Source organism: Bombyx mori, chromosome 6, assembly GCF_030269925.1.
Source record: "Bombyx mori chromosome 6, ASM3026992v2".
NCBI lineage: Eukaryota > Metazoa > Arthropoda > Insecta > Lepidoptera > Bombycidae > Bombyx > Bombyx mori.
The window spans coordinates 1-18044 of record NC_085112.1 but is presented as its reverse complement, the minus strand read 5'-3'; the positions used below and the strand labels follow the sequence as shown (position 1 = coordinate 18044).

At 43.4% G+C, this 18044-nt stretch overlaps 1 pseudogene; it reads left to right on the top strand.

Annotated features, from left to right (window-relative positions):
- Window positions 1–3757: 3757 nt before the first annotated feature.
- LOC134199078 (uncharacterized) lies at window positions 3758–5671 on the top strand (annotated as a pseudogene).
- The last annotated feature ends 12373 nt before the right edge of the window (window positions 5672–18044 follow it).

Sequence of the window (18044 nt, the reverse complement as noted above, 5' to 3'; positions counted from 1 at the left end):
CCTGTTAAGGCAAAGAAGAAAATATTTAATACATGCATTCTTCCAAGTATGAGCTATGGATGCCAAACATGGGGATTGACAAATAAGAACATAAAATCTTTAGAAATTTGTCAACACCGAATGGAAAGAAGTATGTTAAACATGAAATTAAAAGATAAAATACGGTTAACAAAAAAAAGAAAGCAAACAAAGATCATAGATATAAAATACCGAATACAACAACTGAAATGGAAATGGGCTGGACATTTAATTCGAGATAAAACAGAAAAATGGGCCAAAGGAGTGAGAGAATGGTGTCCTAGATATAAAAAGCGAAATAGAGGAAGACAGCAACGTAGATGGGAAGATGACATCAAAAAAGTGGCAGGAATGACTTGGATGAGAAAAACGCAGGATAGATTATTATGGAGAACCCTTGGGGAGGTCTATGCTGTACAGCAAGATGATCAAGAAACCGGTGTCGAATAATAAAACTAGATAATAAGTGTATTAAAAATGTAACTTAAATTAGATTGTTAATAAAGGCTTATATTATATTATATTAAAGTATGTAGGTACCATTTTGTTCGAGAACTTTTTGTGCCATCTTGTAGGCAGGGATATGATCCCATTGCATAGAAATTTTGGGGCTTCTGATCAAAATACCGCGACAATTGGTTTTGGTAGTCCTCTCATGATGTTGAAGTCGTCGTGGCCTAAAAGATAAGACGTCCGGTGCATTTGTGTTGAAGCGATGCACTGGTGTTCGAATCCCGCAGGCGGGTACCAATTTTTCTAATGAAATACGTGGTGGTGGTGGTACGTCACTGGTGGTAGGACCTCTTGGAAGTCCGCACGGGTAGGTACCACCACCCCACCAATTTCCGCCGTGAAGCAGTAATGCGTTTCGGTTCGAAGGGTGGGGTAGCCGTTGTAACTATACTGAGACCTTAGAACTTATATCTCGATGTGGGTGGCGCGTTTACGTTGTAGATGTCTATGGGCTCCAGTAACCACTTAACACCAGGTGGGCTGTGAGCTCGTCCACCCATCTAAGCAATAAAAAAATAAAAACTTAACAAATGTTCACGATTGACTTCCACGGTGAAGGAATAACATCGTGTAATAAAAATCAAACCCGCAAAATTATAATTTGCGTAATTATTGGTGGTAGGACCTCTTGTGAGTCAGCGCGAGTGAGTACCACCACCCTGCCTATTTCTGCCGTGAAGCAGTAATGCGTTTCGGTTTGAAGGGCGGGGCAGCCGTTGTAACTATACTTGAGACCTTAGAACTTATATCTCAAGGTGGGTGCCACATTTACGTTCTAGATGTCTATGGGCTCCAGTAACCACTTAACACCAGGTGGGCTGTGAGCTCGTCCAACCATCTAAGCAAAAAAAAATTTTTTGTCTGGTTTATTTCAGTTATTTTCATAGTGTTATGTCCTATGGCATTTTGCTATGGGGCAATGCTGCCGATGTCGAAACGATTTTCATCCTGCAGAAATGGGCTATTCGTGCTATTTATAAAATGCACCCGAGGGAATCCTTGAGGGACAAGTTTAAGGAAATCAAAATTCTAACTTTAGCGTCCCAATACATTTTTGAAATTTTTTTGTACGTGCGTAAAGACATTGAAGAATTCCCCAGAGTCTGCGATTTGCATAATGTGAACACTAGGAACAAACATAGGCTTGCGTTGCCGGCGGCTCGAATTAAGAAAATAAGCAACTTTTTTAGGGGGCTGGGTGTACAACTTTTCAACAAGATCCCTACATGTTCATAGATTTAAGAAAACTGTCAAGGAACGTTTGTGTAACAAGGCATATTATAAAGTTAGGATTATTTACTAGATGGCACTACGTGGGAATGAGGCCTTCGCTCCTGGCCATTTCATTTTTCATTATTATTATTATTTTGTAATTGTATTTTTGACTTGTTTTTTCGTTTATTGCAAATATTGTTACTTATTTCAAAAAAAAAAAGAAAATATTTGAGAAAAAACAAAAAAAAAGCCCGCTGAGTTTGTTTCGCCGGTTCTTCTCAGGACTGTGGCTTTTTTTGGAACCGGTGGTAGAGTTAACATTGTTATTTGTATTTTGACATTCAACAAGTGTGTTATACTGACATCTAAGTTGAAATAAATGATTTTGAATTTGAATTTGAATTTTGTTAACCTGACAATGCCTAAAGAATTCTGAAGAGACCGAAACAGGTGGAAATCTGAAGGTCAGGACTATAGTTTTTTTTCAAAGGCGCCAAAACTGTTTTGTGGTAAATTCCCAGTTCTGCCGCTACGTCGTAACTACTGATATGCCGATCTTGCTCCACTTTTTCAAAAATGGCATCCATGTTATCCGTAATAGGGCGACCAGAGCGACGTGTATCTTTGACATCAAAATTTCCGGACTGAAAACGCTTAAACCAAATTTGTGCTACTCTCACAGACACTGACTGCACTAAGTCCATAAACATCGCAAATTTTTTTCGCGGCTTGCGTTGCTTTTTTTTTTGTAGTAAAGTTTATTATCGAATTTCTTCAATTCACTCATCTTGACAGTACGAAAAATAAGTAAAAATCACACATTTTCCTAATTTGAATTTGGAATTATCTTCTTTAAAATTGAAACTTTGAATGATACCAAAACCAGCCAGATACAAATAGTATAGCCCAAGAGATTTTATTACAAGTTCATACATACTATAATGCGAAAAGGCTTTCCCCAACCTATTACGTTATGTTCTGTTATGTTTAGGTATCCCTTTTCTATTTTCTATTTGTATTCCCTGCAATGTACCTACCTACTACCCTGCCTTGGCCGCGTGGTGACGGCATTAGAATACTTTTGTCACCACCCCCATTACCATCTCAGGAGAGTCGTAAGAGGCGACAAAAGGGAAAGCATAACACACAATATTTACTAGTGTGAGAGAAGGAAAACTCGAAATTAAACCCTGTACCAACCCGTCTAGCCAGCGTGGTACCAGTAGGCTAATAAACCTCCAAAATGATTGCACACCGCAGAACCAGGCCCCTAGTCCCCGGCGGCCCCGCTATTCCTGGTTACGGTAGCGGCCATGGTAACGGCGGGGCAAGGGGTGCTAAGAATCCCCGGCAGAGATCCAGCTACCGCCCCCCTTCACAACGACAACTGGCCCTGGTGACATACAACGTGCGCACTTTGAGGTTGGACGAGAAGCTAATAGAGCTGGAAGAAGAAATGAATAAGTTGCGCTGGGACGTTATTGGTTTATCGGAGATCCGAAGAGAGGGGGGGGGGGGGATACGAAAACCTTACAGTCCGGCCACTTGTTCTACTACCGGGAGGGAGAACAGAAGTCCCAAGGTGGTGTTGGGTTTATCGTCCACAAATCTCTCATAAACAACATTGTGGCCATCGAAAGTGTGTCGAGTAGGGTAGTATACCTTGCCCTCAAAATCTCAAAGCGGTATTCGCTGAAGATTGTACAGGTATACGCCCCATCGACGTCACATCCAGACGATGAAGTGGAAGCTACGTATGAGGACATTCGTAGGGCCATACGTAACTCCCAATCACATTTTACCGCTGTTATGGAAGATTTCAATGCAAAACTGGGCCGTAGAGGCGATGATGAGTTGAAAGTGGGGCCATTTGGATTTGGGCAGCGGAATCCCAGAGGACAGATGCTGGCGGACTTTATGGAGAAGGAAGGACTCTTTATGATGAATTCTTTCTTCAAGAAGCCGCCACAACGGAAATTGACCTGGTTGAGTCCCGACGGTGTAACAAGAAATGAAATTGACTTCATCATGAGCACCAACAGACAGATATTCAACGATGTCTCTGTGATCAACAGTGTTAAAACAGGAAGTGATCACCGAATCGTCAGAGGCATGTTGAATATCAATGTCAGACTGGAAAGATCGCGTCTGATGAAGTCAACGCTTCGACCGTCGAATGCACAAATCCAAAACCCCGAGAGCTTTCAACTCGAATTGGCTAATCGCTTCGAATGGCTAAACAGCTGCGCATCAGTGGACGATGTAAACAGCAGGCTGGTAGAGACTGTCCGTACGGTAGGGTCCAAATTTTTCAAAACCCACCGTAAGAATAGACCTCAGAAACTATCCGACCGCACCCGAAACCTCATGGCTAGTCGACGTTTGATGACGCTCCAAACTTCGGAGGACGCTGAGTCATATAGGCAACTCAATAGACATATCATGAAGTCCTTGCGACACGACCTACGCTCCTTTAATACTCAGCGTATCAAAGAGACGATTGAGCGAAACCAAGGCTCTAAAGTGTTCGCAAGAGACGCTTCTATTGGGCAAAGCCAGCTAACGAAGCTGAAGACTGAAGATGGACGTGTAACGTCGAATAAGTCAGAGGTCCTGCGGGAGATAGGGAGGTTCTACGGGCAGCTGTTTCCTCGGTCTCAGCTCAACAGCAAGGTTTAGCTGCAGACCCTAGAGCCAAGCTAACCCGACACTACACCGAAGACATCCCGGACATCAGCCTGTACGAGATTAGGATGGCTCTCAAACAGCTTAAGAATAACAAGGCAACTGGCGAGAATGGAATTACTACGGAGCTTCTGAAAGCGGGCGGGACGCCGGTACTGAAAGTCCTTCAGAAGCTCTTCAATTCCTCTTTGCTCGATGGAAAACCGCCACAGGCATGGAACAGGGGTGTTGTGATCCTGTTCTTCAAAAAAGGTGACAAAACCTTATTGAAGAACCATAGGCCCATAGCACTGCTGAGCCATGTCTACAAGCTGTTCTCGAGAGTCATCACGAAGCAGGTTTGATGACTTCCAGCCTACCGAACAAGCCGGTTTCCGAAAAGGCTACAGTACCATAGACCACATACATACGCTGCGGCAGATTGTACAGAAGACCGAAGAGTACAATCGGCCATTATGCTTAGCTTTTGTGGACTATGAGAAAGCCTTTGATTCCGTCGAAACATGGGCGGTCCTTAGATCTCTCCAGCGGTGCCGTATTGACCACCGGTACATCGAAGTATTGAAGTGTTTGTATAATAACGCCATCATGTCAGTCCGAGTACAGGAGCATTGCACGAAGGAAATTCCTGTAAAGAGAGGAGTGAGACAGGGAGATGTGATATCTCCGAAACTGTTTATCACTGCTCTGAAGGATTCCTTCAAGCTTCTGGAATGGCAAGGACTTGGCATCAATATTAACGGCGAATACATCACTCATCTTCGGTTTGCCGATGACATCGTGGTCATGGCAGAGTCGCTGGAAGATTTAGGGCGTATGCTCGGTGACCTCAGTAGGGTTTCTCAACAAGTGGGTCTTAAAATGAACATGGACAAAACAAAAATCATGTACAATGTCCATGTTGCACCCACCATAGTTACTATTGGGAGCTCTACTCTTATATACCTAGGACAGGTAGTCCGATTAGGTAGGTCCAACTTTGAGAGAGAGGTCAGTAGACGGATCCAACTCGGCTGGGCAGCGTTCGGTAAACTGCACAACGTCTTCTCGTCCAAAATACCTCAGTGCCTTAAGACAAAGGCGTACAACCAAAAAAAAAAAAAAAGAACTATCAAAGCTTCTCGATCTATCTTTACAAATTACTGAGGGCCGTCACGCAAGACAACCTGGGCATCTCAAGGAAGTCGATGTTGATTATGAATAACTTCGTTAACGATATGCTGGAGAAGATCGCCGTGGAAGCCGGTAGGCTGGTCGCCCACGGCAAGAAGAATACTCTGGGCAGCAGAGAAATCCAATCTGCCGTCAAGTTGCTAGTCCCGGGAGAGCTGGCCACACACGCCAACTCTGAGGGCATGAAGGCCATAAGCATGTACCATTTGAGCAAAAAGAAAGACTCCAAAAGCAACGACTCGGAATGATTGATGACAATTTTATTAAAATTTATATTTAAAAAAAAGCAAAGGAAATCAGTTTATTTTTTATTAATTGAGATAATGTGTGTTACCTAGTGATGACTTACGGCGCGGAGACGTGGTGCTTCACTAGGGATCTTTTTAGAAGGCTCAAAGTCGCGCAGCGAGCTATGGAGAGGGCTATGCTCGGCATTTCTCTACGTGATCGAATCCGAAATGAGGAGATCCGTAGAAGAACGAAGGTTGCTGACATAGCCCGTAGAGTTAGTGAACTGAAGTGGCAATGGGCCAGCCACATAGCACGAAGAGAGGACGGTCGATGGGGCATAAAGATCCTGGAGTGGCGACCACGTACTGGCAAGCGCAGTGTGGGACGGCCACCTACTAGATGGACCGACGACCTAGTAAAAAGCGCTGGGTCTCGTTGGATGCAGGTGGCAATGGACCGGTCGCACTGGAAATCTATTGGAGAGGCCTATGTTCAGCAGTGGACGGCGATAGGCTGAAATGATGATGATGACTACCCTTTTTTTTTTTTTTTTTTTCGTGTAGGGGGCCGAACCTCCTACCAGGTCCCCGCGCAAAAGGGGCGCGCGGGATATGTGAGACTCAACGATCTGCATGGTGTTGTGAGCAGACCGCGGGCCCAAGGATTTTAGGGCCCACCCACTAAACGACTCCCCTGCACTCTTACACTCGACGTCCGATCCCCTCCGAAGTCAGAACCCGGATGAGGTAGGGGGGCTACCGCGGTCAACACTACAACCAGACGGCGCGGCTTACCCCAAGGATGCCCAGCCGACGGTGCCTTCGAGGCGAATCGAAGGCTCTGAAACGTCGGCCGTCTCAGTACGGCAGCCCGTCGGGCCGCCCAGACGGTGCCGCTGGTGTCCCGGAATACCCCGCTGGACCAGAACCAGCCTGCCGGGTCGGGACGCGATACACCGTCGACCGGTCGCTCTATTCACTCCACGGCAGCGCGCTAGAGTGCTGGTAGCGCGCCGCGCGGCCTCACCCCCTCAGGTCGCCCCTTGACCTTCACCGGGGGGAGGCCGCTACCTACAGGGGCCGGGACGTACGGGCGTATTCCCGCCTCCGGCCCCCGGCTCGACGGCGACGGATCGGTGCGGAAAGGGAAGAGCTCTCCCTCTCTCGCTCCGCCGCCTCCTTCTGCGAGATGGTGGACTCGCAGAAGTCGAGCATCGCCTTCCAGGACGCGTCACTGCCGAGCATCGTAGCCACGATGCGCGGCAGCGAGAGGTCCTCTCCTATGACCGCGACGAGGGCGGCGCGTTGCTCGTCGAATCCAGAGCAACGCGCCAGTGTGTGTTCCGCTGTGTCATCCTCGTCGCGGTCCGCGCAGTGGTGGCACTGCGCCGTCGGTTCCCTTCCGGCTATTTTGAAAAGGTACCGGCCAAAACAACCATGGCCGGTCAACATTTGCGTCAGCCGGAAGGTGAGGCATCCGCGGTCGCGGCCCACCCAGTCCGCGAGAACCGGGCGGACCGCCTCGACGGTACGGAGGCCGGCCGACGGGTCCGCCAAGCGGCGAGACCACGCCTCCAGCACGGACCGCCGAGAATGGAGCCTACGCGCTCGAACTACACCTTCGCCGGGGCGCCCTTCCCCCCTAGAGCGGAGGTCGCTACGCCACCTGTAATCGGTAGCGAGCGCCTCCGCCTCCAGGTCCCAGGGTGGCGCCCCGGCGAATGATGACTACCCTGCCTGGTATGTCTGTCATATTTAGACAGTATCAATATATTTCTATTTCCTTACCATACTTCTATTTACAGTTTTCAATTTAATTGTTCACTATTCAATATTTCATTTTCAATTATAGTTGTTCTACATACAGATGTTCTTAAAAAATATATTTTGTACACTCCAGGGGGTTTTATTTAATAACTAAATAAATTTTTCAACAAAATCTTTCAGTCATGAGTATTTGGGACCGCCACATCATCGGGTCCGCGGATCACCCAGATGCGGTCAGCCAGAGCAGCCCTAGCTATAGGCTATTGCTGCCCTGGCCAGTGCATCCCACTTTCTCCTAATAGGACAGCCGTATGGGCAGTTTCAGTCAGTTTAGCCCTGGTGCAGCAATACACTTCGGTGCCTGGGCGGCCGCCAGTTGCGTGCATGAACTCTTAAGATGTGGACCTCCGCAATAATTGCAGAGTTCCACATCGTCCGCGCACTGCTTCCGGCCATGCATCTGGTACACTGCACCAGCAGTGACTGGTCCTGCACCCTCACATGCTGGAGGTGAATGTACACTTCCGGTACCTTACCCCTACGGCGGCTTCGTCGGTCGAAATATCCTCCAGCACGTGGTTTTGCTTAGCGAGTGCCGTTCGGATGTCGTCATCTGTATTGTACGCCATGAGATTTTTAAGCACGACAAGTGGCTCTTTATCCTAGCAACCTCGGCGGTAAGGTTCTTATCATTATTGAGCTGCGCGGACAACTTCTCTATCTCCTCTTTGCTCGCACAGCTCAAAACCACCTTCCCATCGCGTACCCTACGGAGACGCTCCATCCTTAGACTGCTACGCCGTGCATACGCCCCACTCAGCTTTTCTATGACGTTTTTGGAACCCACGATGATGGAGAACTTCGGCTCCTCCACTTTAGCGGCGCTAGACAGGATCTCCGCGTACGAGGGAATTACCCCCTGCACCTCGTTGGTCCATACCCGGGCCTCTTGTGTGAGCCGTTTGAGCTCACGTATTTCCGCCAGAAGCTCTCCATCACTATGCCCCCTTCTCGTTTTGCACCGTGTCGTTCATTCTCTCCTCGTGTCTCCTAATAACCGTGCGTAGCCTGTTGTTCTTTCACAGCCTCTCCCAAAACCTTACCATGCTCCTCAATAATATTTTTCAGGTTACTTGTGCCCAATTCAGTCGTACTATTTTCGGGGTACAGCTGCTTCATAACCTCCTTCTCTGGGTAGAGGTTCTCGAGTTGTTTTCGAGGGCATTTCCTGCTTTTGCACTATTTCGAGTAACCTATCCAGCATTTTGAAGGCTTCAGCTTTTAACTCCCCTTTCAAATTGCGTGCAGAGTTGAGCTGTATTTTTGTGGCTTCGTCCAATTTACATGTGTATTAAGCCTTCTCCCATTCCGCGATGCTCCTCCTGACCGAAATTGTTTGGGGGACACTGAGAATTTCTTCGCATCGCCTTGTTTTGGTTTGGGCTTAGGAGAGACTGTGGAAGCTCTGGCTGTGGTTTTAGGTCGTTGACCCCCAGGCTGACTCATCGCTGAAGTAGGAGGACCGCGGGTTGTCTTGAATCAAGCTCAGTGCTGTATAGAGGCACTGACTGGGGTGCAATATTGCCTTTTTATTTAGCGGTCGGGTGTAAGGGCCCAGCGCTATAAATAATAAAATAACGTAAAAATAATAAATAAATAAAAACCAAAATTATGTGTTAAAAAGACAAAATTGCACAAATTTTTTATTTATTTTATTATTAAGTATTTTTAGTACTACAAAATTAATTGACTATTGTGGGTGTGCAGAGTACAACAAGATTATGTAATAAAAATAATTACGCAGCAAAGTCAATTCTGTATCAGTAAAATAATTGACAAGATTGTCAATGTCAAAATATATAAACTTTTTAAAGGTTAAAAGAAGTGGCTGAAACAAATAAATTGAAATAGTGTCAAAATAATGTAAAACAAATTATAATAAACAAAAAACTAAAATTAAATTAACAAAGTCCAAAAAAAATTTTTTTTTTTTTCCTAACATTTGGGTCGCTGACCACACTCAAAAAATGGAGAGAGATCTCCGGTAGATAGTGTGGCGGGAGGTTTAGAGAGGGGGTTCTGATTTTAAAAAACCTCAAAATTCCGGAAAATCGATTTAGAGATTTTCCAGTAGTTGGTCAACGGTACCCTCTAAATTCCGAAAACTCCTATCTCCTAGATTATTTGAGCTAAGTGAGTAGAGCGACTACCACCCTGTCAGGAATATAGACCTCTCTGATCTAGTTGAGGCTCCGGCCCCGCGAAATCCTCTAATTAATTGGAAACGAAAAATTTGCCGGAATAAATTAAAAAAAAAAAAAAAAAACCGCTTTAATGGACCACGAGGTCCAAAAGTCTGAAATTTTTCTTACTTCAATATTTTCGGTTCCTTATTTATGTCGCAGGATAATGCTCGATATGTGAGATGTCTCGTCTTCAGCGTCCTCTTCGAACCCATAATTGAAAAAAGGGGGTCCTTCATCGCAAAACGCTGGCGCACGCACTTTTATGATTCTAAATCGTTCAAATTTTAGCTAAAACTTTTGTTTTTAAGTCAGAGTTCCTTAATTTTCCACGAATTTTCACACTTTTCACTGCATCGTGATCGTCTCTTTATTCTGCACAAGTTTGAATTTTATCACCTTTTCCACAACTTGTTAATTTTCAAAGCGTAGAAATATGAAAGCACGGGTCTCTGAGTATGGATTAGGTTTTGGTTAGGTTAGGTTTGGGTTGGGTTAGGTTTGGGTTGGGTTAGGTTTGGGTTGGGTTAGGTTTGGTTTGGGTTAGGTTTGGTTTGGGTTAGGTTTGGTTTGGTTTGGTTTGGTTTGGTTAGGTTAGGTTAGGTTAGGTTAGGTTAGGTTAGGTTAGGTTAGGTTAGGTTAGGTTAGGTTAGGTTAGGTTAGGTTAGGTTAGGTTAGGTTAGGTTAGGTTAGGTTAGGTTAGGTTAGGTTAGGTTAGGTTAGGTTAGGTTAGGTTAGGTTAGGTTAGGTTAGGTTAGGTTAGGTTAGGTTAGGTTAGGTTAGGTTAGGTTAGGTTAGGTTAGGTTAGGTTAGGTTAGGTTAGGTTAGGTTAGGTTAGGTTAGGTTAGGTTAGGTTAGGTTAGGTTAGGTTAGGTTAGGTTAGGTTAGGTTAGGTTAGGTTAGGTTAGGTTAGGTTAGGTTAGGTTAGGTTAGGTTAGGTTAGGTTAGGTTAGGTTAGGTTAGGTTAGGTTAGGTTAGGTTAGGTTAGGTTAGGTTAGGTTAGGTTAGGTTAGGTTAGGTTAGGTTAGGTTAGGTTAGGTTAGGTTAGGTTAGGTTAGGTTAGGTTAGGTTAGGTTAGGTTAGGTTAGGTTAGGTTAGGTTAGGTTAGGTTAGGTTAGGTTAGGTTAGGTTAGGTTAGGTTAGGTTAGGTTAGGTTAGGTTAGGTTAGGTTAGGTTAGGTTAGGTTAGGTTAGGTTAGGTTAGGTTAGGTTAGGTTAGGTTAGGTTAGGTTAGGTTAGGTTAGGTTAGGTTAGGTTAGGTTAGGTTAGGTTAGGTTAGGTTAGGTTAGGTTAGGTTAGGTTAGGTTAGGTTAGGTTAGGTTAGGTTAGGTTAGGTTAGGTTAGGTTAGGTTAGGTTAGGTTAGGTTAGGTTAGGTTAGGTTAGGTTAGGTTAGGTTAGGTTAGGTTAGGTTAGGTTAGGTTAGGTTAGGTTAGGTTAGGTTAGGTTAGGTTAGGTTAGGTTAGGTTAGGTTAGGTTAGGTTAGGTTAGGTTAGGTTAGGTTAGGTTAGGTTAGGTTAGGTTAGGTTAGGTTAGGTTAGGTTAGGTTAGGTTAGGTTAGGTTAGGTTAGGTTAGGTTAGGTTAGGTTAGGTTAGGTTAGGTTAGGTTAGGTTAGGTTAGGTTAGGTTAGGTTAGGTTAGGTTAGGTTAGGTTAGGTTAGGTTAGGTTAGGTTAGGTTAGGTTAGGTTAGGTTAGGTTAGGTTAGGTTAGGTTAGGTTAGGTTAGGTTAGGTTAGGTTAGGTTAGGTTAGGTTAGGTTAGGTTAGGTTAGGTTAGGTTAGGTTAGGTTAGGTTAGGTTAGGTTAGGTTAGGTTAGGTTAGGTTAGGTTAGGTTAGGTTAGGTTAGGTTAGGTTAGGTTAGGTTAGGTTAGGTTAGGTTAGGTTAGGTTAGGTTAGGTTAGGTTAGGTTAGGTTAGGTTAGGTTAGGTTAGGTTAGGTTAGGTTAGGTTAGGTTAGGTTAGGTTAGGTTAGGTTAGGTTAGGTTAGGTTAGGTTAGGTTAGGTTAGGTTAGGTTAGGTTAGGTTAGGTTAGGTTAGGTTAGGTTAGGTTAGGTTAGGTTAGGTTAGGTTAGGTTAGGTTAGGTTAGGTTAGGTTAGGTTAGGTTAGGTTAGGTTAGGTTAGGTTAGGTTAGGTTAGGTTAGGTTAGGTTAGGTTAGGTTAGGTTAGGTTAGGTTAGGTTAGGTTAGGTTAGGTTAGGTTAGGTTAGGTTAGGTTAGGTTAGGTTAGGTTAGGTTAGGTTAGGTTAGGTTAGGTTAGGTTAGGTTAGGTTAGGTTAGGTTAGGTTAGGTTAGGTTAGGTTAGGTTAGGTTAGGTTAGGTTAGGTTAGGTTAGGTTAGGTTAGGTTAGGTTAGGTTAGGTTAGGTTAGGTTAGGTTAGGTTAGGTTAGGTTAGGTTAGGTTAGGTTAGGTTAGGTTAGGTTAGGTTAGGTTAGGTTAGGTTAGGTTAGGTTAGGTTAGGTTAGGTTAGGTTAGGTTAGGTTAGGTTAGGTTAGGTTAGGTTAGGTTAGGTTAGGTTAGGTTAGGTTAGGTTAGGTTAGGTTAGGTTAGGTTAGGTTAGGTTAGGTTAGGTTAGGTTAGGTTAGGTTAGGTTAGGTTAGGTTAGGTTAGGTTAGGTTAGGTTAGGTTAGGTTAGGTTAGGTTAGGTTAGGTTAGGTTAGGTTAGGTTAGGTTAGGTTAGGTTAGGTTAGGTTAGGTTAGGTTAGGTTAGGTTAGGTTAGGTTAGGTTAGGTTAGGTTAGGTTAGGTTAGGTTAGGTTAGGTTAGGTTAGGTTAGGTTAGGTTAGGTTAGGTTAGGTTAGGTTAGGTTAGGTTAGGTTAGGTTAGGTTAGGTTAGGTTAGGTTAGGTTAGGTTAGGTTAGGTTAGGTTAGGTTAGGTTAGGTTAGGTTAGGTTAGGTTAGGTTAGGTTAGGTTAGGTTAGGTTAGGTTAGGTTAGGTTAGGTTAGGTTAGGTTAGGTTAGGTTAGGTTAGGTTAGGTTAGGTTAGGTTAGGTTAGGTTAGGTTAGGTTAGGTTAGGTTAGGTTAGGTTAGGTTAGGTTAGGTTAGGTTAGGTTAGGTTAGGTTAGGTTAGGTTAGGTTAGGTTAGGTTAGGTTAGGTTAGGTTAGGTTAGGTTAGGTTAGGTTAGGTTAGGTTAGGTTAGGTTAGGTTAGGTTAGGTTAGGTTAGGTTAGGTTAGGTTAGGTTAGGTTAGGTTAGGTTAGGTTAGGTTAGGTTAGGTTAGGTTAGGTTAGGTTAGGTTAGGTTAGGTTAGGTTAGGTTAGGTTAGGTTAGGTTAGGTTAGGTTAGGTTAGGTTAGGTTAGGTTAGGTTAGGTTAGGTTAGGTTAGGTTAGGTTAGGTTAGGTTAGGTTAGGTTAGGTTAGGTTAGGTTAGGTTAGGTTAGGTTAGGTTAGGTTAGGTTAGGTTAGGTTAGGTTAGGTTAGGTTAGGTTAGGTTAGGTTAGGTTAGGTTAGGTTAGGTTAGGTTAGGTTAGGTTAGGTTAGGTTAGGTTAGGTTAGGTTAGGTTAGGTTAGGTTAGGTTAGGTTAGGTTAGGTTAGGTTAGGTTAGGTTAGGTTAGGTTAGGTTAGGTTAGGTTAGGTTAGGTTAGGTTAGGTTAGGTTAGGTTAGGTTAGGTTAGGTTAGGTTAGGTTAGGTTAGGTTAGGTTAGGTTAGGTTAGGTTAGGTTAGGTTAGGTTAGGTTAGGTTAGGTTAGGTTAGGTTAGGTTAGGTTAGGTTAGGTTAGGTTAGGTTAGGTTAGGTTAGGTTAGGTTAGGTTAGGTTAGGTTAGGTTAGGTTAGGTTAGGTTAGGTTAGGTTAGGTTAGGTTAGGTTAGGTTAGGTTAGGTTAGGTTAGGTTAGGTTAGGTTAGGTTAGGTTAGGTTAGGTTAGGTTAGGTTAGGTTAGGTTAGGTTAGGTTAGGTTAGGTTAGGTTAGGTTAGGTTAGGTTAGGTTAGGTTAGGTTAGGTTAGGTTAGGTTAGGTTAGGTTAGGTTAGGTTAGGTTAGGTTAGGTTAGGTTAGGTTAGGTTAGGTTAGGTTAGGTTAGGTTAGGTTAGGTTAGGTTAGGTTAGGTTAGGTTAGGTTAGGTTAGGTTAGGTTAGGTTAGGTTAGGTTAGGTTAGGTTAGGTTAGGTTAGGTTAGGTTAGGTTAGGTTAGGTTAGGTTAGGTTAGGTTAGGTTAGGTTAGGTTAGGTTAGGTTAGGTTAGGTTAGGTTAGGTTAGGTTAGGTTAGGTTAGGTTAGGTTAGGTTAGGTTAGGTTAGGTTAGGTTAGGTTAGGTTAGGTTAGGTTAGGTTAGGTTAGGTTAGGTTAGGTTAGGTTAGGTTAGGTTAGGTTAGGTTAGGTTAGGTTAGGTTAGGTTAGGTTAGGTTAGGTTAGGTTAGGTTAGGTTAGGTTAGGTTAGGTTAGGTTAGGTTAGGTTAGGTTAGGTTAGGTTAGGTTAGGTTAGGTTAGGTTAGGTTAGGTTAGGTTAGGTTAGGTTAGGTTAGGTTAGGTTAGGTTAGGTTAGGTTAGGTTAGGTTAGGTTAGGTTAGGTTAGGTTAGGTTAGGTTAGGTTAGGTTAGGTTAGGTTAGGTTAGGTTAGGTTAGGTTAGGTTAGGTTAGGTTAGGTTAGGTTAGGTTAGGTTAGGTTAGGTTAGGTTAGGTTAGGTTAGGTTAGGTTAGGTTAGGTTAGGTTAGGTTAGGTTAGGTTAGGTTAGGTTAGGTTAGGTTAGGTTAGGTTAGGTTAGGTTAGGTTAGGTTAGGTTAGGTTAGGTTAGGTTAGGTTAGGTTAGGTTAGGTTAGGTTAGGTTAGGTTAGGTTAGGTTAGGTTAGGTTAGGTTAGGTTAGGTTAGGTTAGGTTAGGTTAGGTTAGGTTAGGTTAGGTTAGGTTAGGTTAGGTTAGGTTAGGTTAGGTTAGGTTAGGTTAGGTTAGGTTAGGTTAGGTTAGGTTAGGTTAGGTTAGGTTAGGTTAGGTTAGGTTAGGTTAGGTTAGGTTAGGTTAGGTTAGGTTAGGTTAGGTTAGGTTAGGTTAGGTTAGGTTAGGTTAGGTTAGGTTAGGTTAGGTTAGGTTAGGTTAGGTTAGGTTAGGTTAGGTTAGGTTAGGTTAGGTTAGGTTAGGTTAGGTTAGGTTAGGTTAGGTTAGGTTAGGTTAGGTTAGGTTAGGTTAGGTTAGGTTAGGTTAGGTTAGGTTAGGTTAGGTTAGGTTAGGTTAGGTTAGGTTAGGTTAGGTTAGGTTAGGTTAGGTTAGGTTAGGTTAGGTTAGGTTAGGTTAGGTTAGGTTAGGTTAGGTTAGGTTAGGTTAGGTTAGGTTAGGTTAGGTTAGGTTAGGTTAGGTTAGGTTAGGTTAGGTTAGGTTAGGTTAGGTTAGGTTAGGTTAGGTTAGGTTAGGTTAGGTTAGGTTAGGTTAGGTTAGGTTAGGTTAGGTTAGGTTAGGTTAGGTTAGGTTAGGTTAGGTTAGGTTAGGTTAGGTTAGGTTAGGTTAGGTTAGGTTAGGTTAGGTTAGGTTAGGTTAGGTTAGGTTAGGTTAGGTTAGGTTAGGTTAGGTTAGGTTAGGTTAGGTTAGGTTAGGTTAGGTTAGGTTAGGTTAGGTTAGGTTAGGTTAGGTTAGGTTAGGTTAGGTTAGGTTAGGTTAGGTTAGGTTAGGTTAGGTTAGGTTAGGTTAGGTTAGGTTAGGTTAGGTTAGGTTAGGTTAGGTTAGGTTAGGTTAGGTTAGGTTAGGTTAGGTTAGGTTAGGTTAGGTTAGGTTAGGTTAGGTTAGGTTAGGTTAGGTTAGGTTAGGTTAGGTTAGGTTAGGTTAGGTTAGGTTAGGTTAGGTTAGGTTAGGTTAGGTTAGGTTAGGTTAGGTTAGGTTAGGTTAGGTTAGGTTAGGTTAGGTTAGGTTAGGTTAGGTTAGGTTAGGTTAGGTTAGGTTAGGTTAGGTTAGGTTAGGTTAGGTTAGGTTAGGTTAGGTTAGGTTAGGTTAGGTTAGGTTAGGATAGGTTAGGTTAGGTTAGGTTAGGTTAGGTTAGGTTAGGTTAGGTTAGGTTAGGTTAGGTTAGGTTAGGTTAGGTTAGGTTAGGTTAGGTTAGGTTAGGTTAGGTTAGGTTAGGTTAGGTTAGGTTAGGTTAGGTTAGGTTAGGTTAGGTTAGGTTAGGTTAGGTTAGGTTAGGTTAGGTTAGGTTAGGTTAGGTTAGGTTAGGTTAGGTTAGGTTAGGTTAGGTTAGGTTAGGTTAGGTTAGGTTAGGTTAGGTTAGGTTAGGTTAGGTTAGGTTAGGTTAGGTTAGGTTAGGTTAGGTTAGGTTAGGTTAGGTTAGGTTAGGTTAGGTTAGGTTAGGTTAGGTTAGGTTAGGTTAGGTTAGGTTAGGTTAGGTTAGGTTAGGTTAGGTTAGGTTAGGTTAGGTTAGGTTAGGTTAGGTTAGGTTAGGTTAGGTTAGGTTAGGTTAGGTTAGGTTAGGTTAGGTTAGGTTAGGTTAGGTTAGGTTAGGTTAGGTTAGGTTAGGTTAGGTTAGGTTAGGTTAGGTTAGGTTAGGTTAGGTTAGGTTAGGTTAGGTTAGGTTAGGTTAGGTTAGGTTAGGTTAGGTTAGGTTAGGTTAGGTTAGGTTAGGTTAGGTTAGGTTAGGTTAGGTTAGGTTAGGTTAGGTTAGGTTAGGTTAGGTTAGGTTAGGTTAGGTTAGGTTAGGTTAGGTTAGGTTAGGTTAGGTTAGGTTAGGTTAGGTTAGGTTAGGTTAGGTTAGGTTAGGTTAGGTTAGGTTAGGTTAGGTTAGGTTAGGTTAGGTTAGGTTAGGTTAGGTTAGGTTAGGTTAGGTTAGGTTAGGTTAGGTTAGGTTAGGTTAGGTTAGGTTAGGTTAGGTTAGGTTAGGTTAGGTTAGGTTAGGTTAGGTTAGGTTAGGTTAGGTTAGGTTAGGTTAGGTTAGGTTAGGTTAGGTTAGGTTAGGTTAGGTTAGGTTAGGTTAGGTTAGGTTAGGTTAGGTTAGGTTAGGTTAGGTTAGGTTAGGTTAGGTTAGGTTAGGTTAGGTTAGGTTAGGTTAGGTTAGGTTAGGTTAGGTTAGGTTAGGTTAGGTTAGGTTAGGTTAGGTTAGGTTAGGTTAGGTTAGGTTAGGTTAGGTTAGGTTAGGTTAGGTTAGGTTAGGTTAGGTTAGGTTAGGTTAGGTTAGGTTAGGTTAGGTTAGGTTAGGTTAGGTTAGGTTAGGTTAGGTTAGGTTAGGTTAGGTTAGGTTAGGTTAGGTTAGGTTAGGTTAGGTTAGGTTAGGTTAGGTTAGGTTAGGTTAGGTTAGGTTAGGTTAGGTTAGGTTAGGTTAGGTTAGGTTAGGTTAGGTTAGGTTAGGTTAGGTTAGGTTAGGTTAGGTTAGGTTAGGTTAGGTTAGGTTAGGTTAGGTTAGGTTAGGTTAGGTTAGGTTAGGTTAGGTTAGGTTAGGTTAGGTTAGGTTAGGTTAGGTTAGGTTAGGTTAGGTTAGGTTAGGTTAGGTTAGGTTAGGTTAGGTTAGGTTAGGTTAGGTTAGGTTAGGTTAGGTTAGGTTAGGTTAGGTTAGGTTAGGTTAGGTTAGGTTAGGTTAGGTTAGGTTAGGTTAGGTTAGGTTAGGTTAGGTTAGGTTAGGTTAGGTTAGGTTAGGTTAGGTTAGGTTAGGTTAGGTTAGGTTAGGTTAGGTTAGGTTAGGTTAGGTTAGGTTAGGTTAGGTTAGGTTAGGTTAGGTTAGGTTAGGTTAGGTTAGGTTAGGTTAGGTTAGGTTAGGTTAGGTTAGGTTAGGTTAGGTTAGGTTAGGTTAGGTTAGGTTAGGTTAGGTTAGGTTAGGTTAGGTTAGGTTAGGTTAGGTTAGGTTAGGTTAGGTTAGGTTAGGTTAGGTTAGGTTAGGTTAGGTTAGGTTAGGTTAGGTTAGGTTAGGTTAGGTTAGGTTAGGTTAGGTTAGGTTAGGTTAGGTTAGGTTAGGTTAGGTTAGGTTAGGTTAGGTTAGGTTAGGTTAGGTTAGGTTAGGTTAGGTTAGGTTAGGTTAGGTTAGGTTAGGTTAGGTTAGGTTAGGTTAGGTTAGGTTAGGTTAGGTTAGGTTAGGTTAGGTTAGGTTAGGTTAGGTTAGGTTAGGTTAGGTTAGGTTAGGTTAGGTTAGGTTAGGTTAGGTTAGGTTAGGTTAGGTTAGGTTAGGTTAGGTTAGGTTAGGTTAGGTTAGGTTAGGTTAGGTTAGGTTAGGTTAGGTTAGGTTAGGTTAGGTTAGGTTAGGTTAGGTTAGGTTAGGTTAGGTTAGGTTAGGTTAGGTTAGGTTAGGTTAGGTTAGGTTAGGTTAGGT